Below are 14,331 nucleotides of genomic sequence, written 5' to 3' on the forward strand. Positions count from 1 at the left end.
TTATATCTGGAAGAATAATGCTGTTCATGTAGAAGATAAGCAAAGTATATTCCTAACAAGTTGCTGTTGCAATTTGTGCTCTCTTACCAAAGAGGGAATTTTCCAGTACAATAGAAAAGTTATTGAGCTACAACTCAAATATTGTGACAAATAGTAAAAACTGCAGCTCAGCATTTTCCCCTGCTGTGTGTATTCAGACAGATACCTAACTTCTTCATGAATAAAGGTATACAAAATATAGCATTGGAATTTCAATAGGGTAATGATAATTCTTCTGGTTTTTGCCTGATGGCAGGTTAATTTGGCCCTTCCAGCCAAGTCTGTAAAATTTGAAGTACAATATCTTTATGCTTGTTTCTAGCCACACCAAGCCCAGCTGTATCTCTGCTAAAACACTGTTCAATCAAGCCCATTACTTGATCAATGGATTTTCTATCACAGTGCATGCAAGTTTCAATGTAAAGTCCCCGCATATGTACACTCACGTAATGGATAAATGACTTCGTTTGCCAACCATTTTTTACAAAAGCCATCAGAGGCCCAGTTGACAGAATTCTCAGGAATCACTCTGCTACACATATAGGAAAACTTTTCTCAAGGCACCACAATAAAACCTGATGCTTACACTTAGCCTTTATTTGTTATTCATCTGGTCTCTTCAGTTCCTAAGCTGTACAGATACATTGCTTCTAACAAAGGATGCCTTACCAGCGCTATGTTAAAGACAACACTTTGGTGCAACTGCTACTGTAGCAAACTAGAAGTATGTTCAACACAACTATTTAATTCACCACTTTTCTAAATTGAGTATCTTTTTATAATGTAGGAAAGATTTGCTTTTTCTTTTCTTCATTATAGCTAATGTTTGAGTGAGAATGCAGACAAATCCATCCAATTTATAGCCCTTCTCTTCACTTTTTATTTGCATAGTCACTAACTTCTGTGCATTTCCAACCCATGGAATATCACTGATAAGTTTATGAAGTTATCACTGCTTAAATGATGGCAGTACATTAGTGTATATAATAGAAACTTCTTATTTGATATGCAGCTGGTGATTGGGAAGAAAATGTCAAAATGGTAATACCATAAAGCAAGAAGAGTGTAGTGCCTGGGAGAGAGACAGAGAAAGAAAGAATATCAACAGGAAGTCTAAAAGCAAACAGAATGAAAATCAGTGTTAAACCTATAGCTTTCTGGGTGACAACAGAAAAATAAGAGCAAGTATCATTCAAAAAAATTACAAGAGCATCATCGTTCAAGCTTCATTGCCAAATATTAACTGATATGGGCTAGAAAACCTCCCTGTACACATTATCATAGTACTGTCCATCTTCTCCATGGCATCTGGTCCCTGGCACAATCAGAGACAAGATAGAGACTTGCTGTTTCCCTGAGCTGATCTGGCATTTTGGTGCCTTTTTCCTATATTCCTCATTATTCAGCGCCTGCTTCATCCAAAAAATATTTACTTAACCTTGACCAACATGTGATGCTGACTACAAAGAGAAAGTCTACACAGAAAAAGGAGAGTTACTTAGAAAGAACATTCAAGTGACCAGACACTTAGCTAATACACAATCCTGTATCTTACTGCACAGTTTAATTCACTGCTATTTCCTGGCTATCACTGTTCTGGAGCTATGCAATGCAACAAAGAAAACAAGATACTACTCAATTTTGCTGGTGTCTCTCTCTGTAATTTCCAGGATTATATATTACACCATGGCAGGTAACGCTGACTGCTTTCAGAGGTAATTTCTTGATGGCAAAGTATGAGGAAACTCAGATTTTGACAGCAGGAAACCACCACAGCAAATATACATATAATATTCTCCAGCGGAGTAAGTGTTTAGCATTGCTGGCTTGCGTAACTTCTTACCTAGTCTAATACTCATTACATCATCAGCTCCAAAGTATTTTAAGAAACAGGATTGAGACTCTCGCTACAGTGAAGTTGTGGTGATCTACCCCAGCTGAGGATCTGATCCTTTTTGCCTGTTGGACAGTGTCTAAGAGTTCCAGTAGTGTATTTGGGAACTATCCAAACATTTGTGTTGCTGGATAGAATATAAATAGATAAGAAGGAACACAAAAACAGTCTTTCAAAGTCAGTTTGGAAATACTTCTTAAGTCACTCTTGAAGCATTGATCATTGTCCAGCTGACCTAGACAACAGTCTTGGTCACTTCCCTTGACCTACTGTCATTCTCTCAAAGATAAAAATACCTTCAATTTCACACTGACCAGGACTTTTGGTTAGAGAGATGATGGATAATGATTTAACATGTCTCTCTTTTTATTGGATCTCTTCCCTTCTCCTGTGACTTTTCTCATGCTCTTTTTCAATCAGTTTAAGCTTGTATGTGTCACATTAAGTATGACATCCATCTTTCAGCTGGTGAAAAAAAAGTTACGTTGAACGGAGCAGTGCTAGTCTGAATGAGAATTTGACCAAGTACATGCAGAGGCAGATTGTGAGGGACCAAGCTTCTCTTCCAACTTTTCTGAACTGGCTGCAAGAATATGGTGAGAACGGGCTGAGAAATGGGGTCTCAGGAGTCTCCTGAAGTTCAGAGTGCTCCTGAGCACTCTCTGAGGTACAGCATGGACACAACCATCCAAAGAAACATGAGATTATAAAACACTTAGATCCTTTCAAAAAGTTTTTTCAAGTCAAGGAAATTTAGGGTGTGGAATCTGTTCTATACTTCAGACTCCCCAGATTTGATTTTGATTATTTCAAACTAACTAGAAAGTACAGAAAATTTGGACAGTACTTCACAAGCATCAACTAGTGTGTGTCCAGATAAATCCATTCATGTACACATTTCCAGTACACCTTCATGAAGAATAAGACAAATACATAACTACATAGCATCACTTCTAATGAAAAAGACTCCATCCCCCTTTAAAAACTTTCTGACCTCTTTCCTTTTATTCAAGGAAATAAGACCATCATTGCACTGATGTTGCTAAAAATATAAGTGAAAATGTATTTGAAAACTGTGAAGGTTTGCATTTGATTCTGCTGTCAATAATTTGCTGCAACTTTCTGGTTGGACTTTCAGCCTGGACATGAAGTTCAGGCAAACACTATCCCTTTGCAGACTTAGAAAGCATGAAGCATTTCAACACTACAGTTGTAAAAATTTCCTCTAGGAAAAAGACGTTCACAGAGCCTTATAGGATCAAGACCTTTAAATCAGACTATCAAACAATGTGGGCGTAAGCTATTTGGTACTTTTAGCACTGATCAAAGGAAACGACTTATGAACAGTCCAAGCACAGCACTTATAGCCATAGCTAAGGGAGGTATTTTCAGTAACAGCATTCACTGTGCAAGCCACAAAGAACCAATCCAAAACCAGAGACAATCAGATCTTTCTTCAGAGACCAGCTGACAAGCCCTGCTCAGGGTTCCAGACTTTTACAACAAAATCCAAATTGGATCTTTCTTTAGAGTATCAAAGAGTTATTCAGTGCTTCCACTTACACAGCCAGATGAAGAGATGTGGTATGTTTATCTCCTACACCTTTGTCTTCAGGAAGGACAGTGGGGGATGAGAGTAACAAAGCACAAATACAAGGAAACAAAATGGCTCTAAAAAACACCCTACAGGAGAAAAAATTGACCAGGATTGACACACATGGAGCTAAATACCTCACCAAATCATCAGCCTATGTTGCAGCTGAAAACCCTGTGTCTGAAAAATAAAAACAGTTAATATTATTTATGTGTATAATATTTATCCTTTCATCCTGTAAAATCCTAAAGCACCTCACAAGCACTAGGCACAGAAATCCATGGAACACAACAGCCATTGAAACAAAGCAATAATTCTCAATAGCTTAAGGCATTTCTAAAACAAGAAAATACCAAATGATCAATTTTAGAAAATAGAAAAAAGCACGAAGAAAGGATTCAGTAGAAATCAACTAAAAACTTTATAACAGTGATAGCATTTTTTTTTCCTTTTCCTTCTTTCATGTTTCTCTTTTTTGCTGTTCATTAACAGTCTTCGGTAAGATTCAAATCAGACTCTCCTCCTTTGGTTTTCCCAGGGCATGAATAGAGAACATGATTGATGTCCTGATCACTTGCTTATAGCAAAATACTAACTTTCTGTATTGCTAATTTTGATCTGAGATGGAAAAAACAAAAAATATTAACTATTTCCTTTCCTTTTTGTCATACTAAAGATATTTCAGATTCCGTGTCAGAGGAAGGAAGAAAGGAGATATGAAAAAGAGTGTTAGTTCATTAAAAAACCCACCATCCTAAGATATCTGCTACCTGTAGTTCAGGAAAGGTGAACTTCTGTCAATCACTACAGGGAACCACAGGAGGGAAAACAAACAAACAAACAAGCCAAGCAAAAAGAGCTAGATTTGAAGAAGTAGTGCACCATAGTGTTGTTCCTGTCAGTGCTGCTCTTCCCTTTCCTCCCACTTTCTCTGTTTTACATTTTCATGGAAACCAGGAGGAAGGCAGGTCTTAAGGGGGCTGATGGAGTAGCTCAGCAGACTGAAACAGAAGCTCAGGTCCCTGCCACCAGCTCCTACCCAAAACTGCATTTATCTCAGTGAGAAAAGATTCAGCAAAACAGGGAAGGGAAAAAAAATAATTAAAAATTTAAGTGATGCAACAAAACAAAAAGAAGAAACAGAGGTGGATCTTGTTCTTACTCATACTAAAATGAGAAATACAGGCGTCCAAGCAAGCTGGCCTTTCAAACCTTCCAAATACATTAAACTTGAAAGTTAGCTAGTTATTGTTAAAACCAGCAACAAGGTTGAGGAAAGAATTCCCTTGTGCACCAACAGATAATAGGGCTTCTGCAAAAAAGCCCACACCAACTGCAAAGGCTGAAGAGGCAATACCATGTTCATCAGGCTGTCAGCTATCTTGGTTTGCACAGAAGCATTTAGGCAGGTCATAGAATCATAGAATGGTTTGGGTTGGAAGGGACCTTAAAGATCATCTAGTTCCACCCTCCCTGCCATGGGCAGGGACACCTTCCACTAGACCAGGTTGCTCAAAGCCCCGTCCAACCTGGCCTTGAACACTGCCAGGGAGGGGGCAGCCACAGCTTCTCTGGGCAACCTGTGCCAGTGTCTCACCACCCTCACAGTAAAGAATTTCTTCTTTACATCTAATTTGAATCTACCCTCTTTCAGTTTAAAACTGTTACCCCTCGTCTTATCACTACACACACACACCCCCAATAAAGAGTCCCTCTCCATCTTTTCTGTAGCCCCCCTTAAGTACTGGAAGGCCGCTATAAGGTCTCTCCAAAGCCTTCTCTTCTCCATGCTGCACACCCCCAACTCTCTCAGCCTGTCCTCATAAGGGAGGTGCTCCCGCCCCCTGATCACCTTCGTGGCCTCCTCTGGACCCACTCAAGCAGGTCCATATCCTTCTTATGCTGGGGGTCCCAGAGCTGGACACAGCACTGCGGGGGGGGATCTCACGAGAGCGGAGTAGAGGGGGAGAATCATCCCCTAGAAGGGAAGGTGCTTCCAGGCAAAAACATTCTTCAGGGAATTGTACAGATTTCCTTCCAAACTCTGTAGAAGCCCCTCAGCTGAAAATGGAAATGTTTTTGAGTTGTAAAATGCTTTAAGCTTTGACAGGGAAAATCAGCATAGAAGAGTATGCCAGCACCTGTCACTCATTCAGTGTAATGGTGCCATAGGCTAAAGGAGGCCAGCAAAGCTATAGATTCATTCAGGAGACATTAATAAAAAAGGAACTCATGAGAGCAGGGACCTGTGTCAATAATTAGGTTGTTACTCATCAATCCTGTGCTCAAAGGCATGGAAGCCATTTGTTTTTCTTGTAAGAAGCTACAGTTACATTTTATGTACGGTTTCTATATCCCAAAGCTTTCACAGCCTAGGGCAGACCAGTTTTAAGACAGTGAAAATCCATGTTTTTTCAACAAGCTCATTATACGTGAAAGACAAGAGCATGCAGAGACAACTGGACATATATGAAATTTTAGACACAGAGGTCCACTTTTGACCCAGACTTAATTTTGGTTCAGGGACACATTTATTTACAGTCAATTTATTTTCTGTGCTCTCTTCTTGCACGTACACAGAAACTAATTACATCAGCAAGGAAATAGATCTGGTAATGTGTACTCTCCCAGTGCCTGGACATATCCCAACTACACTGAATCAGAGTGAATTCAATGAATCTTCAAACTCTTCCATATGCTAAGCAGTGATCTTTATATTTAGGGTACTCTGGGAGGTAACTGCCTGTTCCTCCTGCTGGAGATGACCCAACATCAGAATATAGAAACATTCACCCAGGCAGAGCACAAAATGATTGTACAGATCAGTACATAGCCCTTGCTCCTAGGAGAGGAGAGACATACATTCAAGACTGATAGATGAAAGAAAGAGCTTAAAAACTAAGGCCAGGATAAGTAAGTGCTATCTATCACCCCTTAGCTAGAAAGAGGCTCCATTACCTTCTCTGACAAACTACTGCAAATTTAGTTACAACATAATATATTTACTTCCTGATTACAGTGCTGACTAGTGTGTAGCCTTGGGATGACCAAAATCACATCATCAACAAATTCCAAGTCATTTTGCTTGTCTCTATAATTGTCCACATTTGGTAGGCATCCATTTTTCAATATAATGGGATTCCCCTCAAAAACTAAAGAAGTAAATGGAAGAAGAAAAACCCTTCCACCTGCTTAATCCTTCAATTTTATCTTTTTTTTTTTTTTCCCACTCCAATAGTCTTTAAGAAAGAACACAGACTAAAGATGAAAGCAGCAATAGCCACAGGCAAATACATGTCTCCATATTTTTGCAGGATGGAAGATGATTAGGGGACTGCAGAAGTTAGATATGGAATATATCCACCTTCCAAAATCCAGGTCAGCTCTTTCACTCTGAATAGTTTTGCAGTCTGCACTTGGGAAACTTTTAGCTGAGCTTCATCCATGTTTTGTACATTTCCATCCTCACAGAGCCACCATCTGGAGAGACAATTCTAAGGGTAGAGTCAGGGAATGCCATCACAAGAAACTAGTCCTTTTGTTTTTTTATATGACTGAACTGCTGAGAATCTGAAACACACTTTTATTGCAGCACAGTGAAACCTAGTGACAGATGGTAATAATCACTTAAAAATAAATCTCCTTTATGCAACCAGCTTTTACATTCATTGAACAAATCATTAAATCTACAATATATTTGTGTGTGTTGTGCATTGCAAAAGCATCACTGCAGGGCATTTTTCTTAAAAAGCTAATGTTCACTTACCTATCATTACCACTAGATATAATGGGTAAAGTCTTAGTCCTTACAAAGTCAATGACAAAGCTCCACTCCTTCAGTGAGGACCAGGATTTCACCTAAAAAGACTGCCCAGCACAGATAATCTAAAATTAAAACTATACATTCAAATACCTCAAACTCTGAAGAGGTGCAGCTCATGAACTAATCATTGTGACCACAGCTGTAAAATGGACCAACATAGACAAATGTAAACCTATCAAGTTATATTCTTTGTATCAGCTGTGACTATGACATTGCATATGAACCTTGGTATGACAAGCCTTCTTGCAACTTATTCAACACTACAGCACAAAGAGGGTGGGGAGGAAGACAGTGTATTTGAATTTATTTATCCAGTCCAGACTTAGGAATCAGCAATCTTAAGTAAAGAATACTTTTATATGAATTAATGGAATAATCCTGAAGATACACACACTCCTCTGAAAACTAGGTCTGGCTAAAATATAGCACATTTCATCAATCAATCATAAATTGCTCTAAGAAGAGAGGAAAGTTTTCTTTATTTTTCAGGTGGCAACACTGGGGCTCACAGAGGCAGTTGCAGAGAAGCAATAGGACAAACACCTTTTCTGACTCCCTGTCTTCTGGGCCACATGATGTTTAATAATCATATTATTAATCATATTCCTAGAAGTGAATATTTACAGCCCTTTGTCAGGATTGTCATGGACTGAGGCAATATTCTTCTTCCTTTACACGCAATAAAAACAAGTTAACAGAAACAGAAATAGACTAAAGAAGTAAAAGATAAGGCATTTAATCAAGATACTACTGTAATTAATGTTTTCGATATCCTCCTCTCAGTCCCTACACAATTTCCTGGAGGTTATAGAAAGTAACAGAGGTTAGAAAATGTTCCATAATAAAATATTAGTAATTAAGGCCATTATTACCTCATTATTTAAAAACCAAGTTATACTGGAATTTCTTAAAGTAGAAAAGTTGCATGATCTTTTCCTACAGAGGAAACCCTCACTTAAAGCTGGAAAAATACTATTACCACCATTATTACTTTCCACTGCAAATAGTGACAGAGTCTGATATCATGAAGACTTAACCTGACAATTCAGTTTCCTAAATAAAGTCCTGTTAAAGTTGTACTTTACTAGCCCACTCTCAGAAGCAAATACCTGTAACCAAGCACTCTAAAGGTATTATTATAGGTAGATCATTGTCATACAAAAGCAATCAGTACAAAGCCAGAAGGGGTACTTCTGAGGCAAGAGTAGAGTGTCTTTAGACTCCAAGTTTTTGGGACAAGGACTATCTTGTTTGTTTCAGTACTTGTCCAAGTCTTCAACAGGGAATTCTGCTAGGTACCTCTGTCACTGTATAATGTCACAACACCAACCAATAAAGAAGACAGAAGGAGAAGATGAGGAAATATTTCACTAAGTGCAAGAAAATCTCTATGTAGTGAGATCACTTACATTGTTTTTTTATCCTCTCAAAGGAAAAGATGGAAGGCCCAGATATTTCAAAGCAGCCTACATAAAGTACAGCGCAGGGAATAAGTCAGAGTGGAAGGGACTTAGTCCACCCTGCTAGATACACATTTCTATTAATTCAACATTTATACAATCACTACATACATTTAAAAATGAGAAAATATAAGTAAAATCCTGATTCCAAATGATATTTTAGTTTTAACATCAGTACGGTACCTGTATTATCCTTTCATCTGTGCTCAACACACAACTACTAAGTATTTCTAAAAAGGGTGTACTGTGAAAACAGCCAACAGGCTGTGGCTGACTAAAGAACCGGAACATAAGCATAACACTTGCAGGAGGGAAGAAGGGGGAAGAAAGCAAAATAACAGAACATAACTCCTTAGTCTAGTTCATTTTGACTAAGGTAAGGCGTCAAAACAATAAAGACTTAATCCAAACCTCTTTAAACAGGAAACAGCATTGGAAATCCCTGTAAAATTAATCTGAGTCAGATGAGTATTGCTATAAAAATTCCTTTCCTGTATTTGTAAGGACAGGCCCTGCTGGAAGCAAAAGTGAAAAGGTAATTCCAAACTTCTTTTTAACTTCAGAAAGTTTCAGTTCATATCCATTTTGGAGACTTTAGACTCCAATTTTGGAGCTAGAGGTGGATCTGTTTCTCATTTTGTCTTTACTTCTCCACCCAACCTCGACTATGAAGAAGAATGCGCAGACCACATCATGTCCAAGATCCTGTGCACATCTTCCAAAGCAAAACATTTTTCAAAGCAAAGCTTTCTCCTCATTCTGCAGGTACAGTTAGATGCAGAGCTCTGAAAGTATGGTCTTCACAAGGTCAGAAGATGAGCACAAGACTGGAATGACACTGTGCTTACCCTAAGCAACTCATCAGACATCAGAAGAGAAGGACAGCTATCCCCTCCCCACAGTTGCTGCAAGTAAACAGCTTTTGAAGGTAAATCTCCTTCCTATTACCAACAAAACTGCTATCAAGCCAACACGTACACTGACATATACTTCAGAAACACACATTCAGCCACCACACACCTTTATCAAAGATGATGGAAATGCTCGTTTTCTCATGACTAGGACCTGTTAATTACCCTGATTGCTGACACCAGTCCTGACAACTTTAAAATAAAACACAACATATGAAGTCTAACGATAATTTCACTTTCTTGGATGCTATCTGACTGTATCTGAAGATGGAAAACCTGGTAAGACTACATAGGTATAGTCATGATTCTTGGGAGGGCTATTTCTAGTTTTGATTCCTACCTTTTTTTCATCCTTTTCTGAAAAAAAAAAAAAAAAAAAAAAAAAAAAAAAAGCTTTCTGTAGGATTTTGAGGAGATACATTTCCTTATGAAATACTGCAGAATATAACAGAATTTAGCAAGATTCAGTTGACAAACATAGGATCTGGAAATGTAACCAAGCACAGAAAACAAGGCAGTAGGCAGTAAGACAGAAGAAGTTCTTCATGTTTGCACAGCTACAAACATGGCTTCAGTGTTTTGTGCTAAAGACAGATTTGCTCACAGAAACTCAATGGTTGGTTCAAACACAGATGCAGACTGGGAGTTATGTGAAGAAGCATCACTCCCCCAAACTAATCTCATAGTACCACCTGACTGGTAAGCATCTGCATGTACCATTTTAGGTGTAAAGCCTCTTGCACAAGTGTAAAATATCATATTCATGAATGGGATCATGTTGTCACAGCTCTCTCTAGAAGTATTAAAATCTCTCTCTCAAGGAAAGAGCCAGCACTGACCCCAAGTGAAAAGGAAACTGTTCCCACAGACCAGAGCCGAGCAAGAAGACGATGAAGCCAACTGAAACACAAAAAGAAAACAAACTCAGCAAAACTGATGAAGCAAAAGCCAGGGTAAAGCAGTTTTTGTAACAACAGTGTTCTCCTCCTCTCTGTGAAACTAAAAGCCTGTCACCCCTAATGATATGTGTATGTGGAAGCATTTACACACACTTCATGTGCAACACAATCAACATGCATCTCAAACCACCAGTAAACTAAAGGAAGCATGACCAGACCTCATGTCACTTGCAGGTTTTCTTCCATCCCTGAAGCCTCTCTCCTTCCTTCCCCTTTCTTTTTGCTAACCCTGTTGTGGTGTACATTGCTCATTTAATCAGGCAAGAGGGCTCAAATGTATAGGACAATGTATCTTTACTATCAAAACATAGATGAAGGAAACAAAAATAAAAGGTGTAATATCCTGGAAGAAAACCTCCAAACACTGTTCCCTTGAAAACAGACACAAGGTGAAAATATCCTTAGAAACATGGCAGAGAAAATTGCTAGGTAGTAAGTTTTCCTTAACTCCCCCATCTATGGCTCTTCAGTACTGTGTCTGAAACAGTTCATTGACAAGAGGGTCACAATACTGTCAAAGATGATCCTCCCTTCATGAGGTTTCCTGCATATTTTACAAGGAAGATATACTCTACTGCTCCCAGGGGCCTGCAGGAACTACACAGATACTTCATAAACAGTTTTGAAAACAATTATATCCTGTAAGCACCTGGTTTCACTCTCCAGTATGAGGCCAAGACAGCAAAGAGTATTTGAAAGAAAAGAAAATGGTAGCTAGGACTCCAGACTAGACCATGAGACTGTCAGTTTTGCTGTCCCACCTCTGGCATTAACCAGTTCACAGTGCTCCAGATAAACAGGAAAACATACCTAAACAATCCTCATAAAGCACCTATAGAATAGCATAATGATAAACATGCAAAGAGGAAAAATTCTTTCCTGACCTCTGTGGCAAGCAGCTTATATTCTCAAGAATTACATTTGACAGACTTTTTTTAGCTTGCAAAACCACAAATTGCATTATTGTCCATAAAAATATCCTGAATGTATAATGGAAAATCCTATAGCAACTTGTAAAATAATGGGGGTTCAGCAGAGGCTTAATGCTATTTCAAAAGCATTTCTATGTAAATAGAGATGGAATAAGAGTACATTATATTTAAAGAACTTACTGCATGGCTTGTTGTTTATAATTTTTTCTTAATTAAAGGTGCTATCGTGCAAAGTGTTACACACTGACCTCAGACTAGCAAAACCTGTTCAGCACGTTCTTAATCCTAACTAGTTAACAAATTCTTCTGTATGTTTAGTGCAGTCAGGCCAGAAAGATTAGCACCATGCAAGATGGAACTCTTAGGAAACTGGTTTGGCCTATTGTGTTTTTTCTGCCTAGCTTAAAATAAAACCTTGCAAGAAAAGGCCCAATTCATAGAAGATGGAAGAAATGCCTATGAAAATACAAATAAAATGCAAGGGTCCTGCCATGTTTGTGGCTTTTAAGTATATATCACATCAAGAGGGATATTTTCCTCCAAAAATTCATCAGACAAAATTGCCACAACTGGAAAAGGCTTACAAGAGTCTTCAAGACAAGGAGCTCATCCAGATCTGCCCAGATGGAGGTCAGCCTCTATATAAACAGAACAAAGCGCTTCGGCACCCATTATGCAGATGACACTAGACAGTCATCAGATGAACGGTTTGGAGATTAGGCCATAGGATTTCTTTTGCCTCCCCCAAATATTAACAGTGAAGCACAGAAGCACATTCTCCTTCATGCTTCTTCCTTTCCTACTGTTCTTCATCCAGAGGGTGAAGAACACCCTTTTCAACCTCAGCAGAAAAAGCCTCATTTGAAGGAGCTTCCCTAAGGGTGAAAGAAGAGGGGTTGAGCTCTGCTACGCTGTTACGGGCAAGTAAGTATGAGTAGCCTTTTCCTTAAGTTTGCAGTATGGCAGCAATTGGGATTTAAAAGGCAAGAGTAAGTCCTGCTCAGTTGTCTGAAAGGTTTGTTCTTCAGACATACTATGAAGAAAAGGTTTCAGGTGAAGAACCCCAATTGGACAGCAATGCCATCATGCAGAGCAAGGCTCACTAAGTACTTATCTTTAGGATTTCAAAGTGAGGGTCTAACGTTCCTTGGCACAGTGAAGGGAAACTCTCACAGGTCCAAATCTCAGGCACCTTGAGTGATCTCACTCACAGGTAGGAATTTACAGACTTCTTTTTTCTTCTTTAAATGCTAATTGTTGGGAACATTTACAGCTGGCTCTAAATAAGCACAGAAGGCAAATAGCATTGCAAGCTGTGTGTTTGTGTTTGCACTGCAGAGGAGCAATGAGCAGATTGGCAAGTTTTTCCTAAGTGATCTTGAAATGGAATAACATTGATGCCACATACATTATGCAAAAGTGGATGGATTGATTAGTGGGTCACACAATTCCAAAGACCCATTATACAGCTTCCTTTAAATAATTAAGCACAGGAAAATGTAGTACTCCTGCAAAGCTAACTAGGATTATCTCACTGATTAGAAGATTCACTGTGTACTTCATTTCTAAAGGAAAAGCTAAGCAGGTTCTCACTGACTTGGGGCACTGCCCTCAGTTTCATGGGCACTGTCATACTCCTTCGAATGCATCCTCATACAGCATCGACAAGTGCTGACCTCCCTGTCCTGTGACTTTGTTCAGTGGGGGCCTCTTTGCTTTCTCAAGGATTTGGCAGCAATTCGTTTGCTGGTGTGAGCAGGGAATGCAACTGATTTGTTTTTCTAAGCATTTCCCAGAGATTCAGGGTTAGGTTCTGTGCTTTATTTCTTGGCAATAGCATTGCACATTCCAAAAAAATCAAGCAGTTGACAGAGAAAATATATCCGTTTGATATATTTTTTTAACCAAAACTGACCATCAAGCCATGAGGAGTTATGTTCAAATTCAGCTATTTAGATAATGTCCTTTTCATATCAGGTTTGCTAAAAGGTTCAAGAGTTGCCAAGTTTTAAGAATGGTAGTAGTAGCCCAAGCAATTGAATTAGTCAAAGCTTAAAAGACAGAGCTATTAACCAGCACCTTTCTGATGCCAGTAGGTTTAAGGAAGCCAGTACACATGAAAGAGTGATCCTGCCTGTCACTTCAGAAACATTTTTATGAAGGCACAAAAACGAATGGCACATTTTGTGCCTTCCTAAAAGCTATTTAGAGGTAGACTAAATAAGTACTGCCATTTTAAAAGATAATTTCTTCAGAAACACCTACTGCATTTAAAAAGAATTCATCTAGTACAAGAACAATGAATCCACTGCATTTCACTAACCAACAGGTCTTTTAACAATCTCAAAGTACAACAGGAAAAAAAAAAAACACATGGGTACAAACTTACACCTAAAGTAACTGATCTGACCTCTGTTAGCTAACAAGACTTGGAGGGATTTAAAAGATTTTCTATATTTTAGAAGATATATGTCAATGTTGAGAAGAGTTGGCTTCTGTGTTTCACTTTTATTTCTCAATTAGCTTTTCTTGAACTTATTGTGTATCAATGCGTTTCAGTTTCTCATCACCTCCTAATCAGATTGCTATCTTATCACCTGATACAGAAATAAAATACCAGGAGAAATCAATAGTCAGAGCAAAGGGTCAGGTAGGGGTCAGCCCTGGATAATTGATATGTCTGTCTTACTCATACCAGAGCATGAGATCATCTTCAAGC

The sequence above is a fragment of the Strix aluco genome, chromosome 15, assembly GCF_031877795.1.
Source record: "Strix aluco isolate bStrAlu1 chromosome 15, bStrAlu1.hap1, whole genome shotgun sequence".
NCBI lineage: Eukaryota > Metazoa > Chordata > Aves > Strigiformes > Strigidae > Strix > Strix aluco.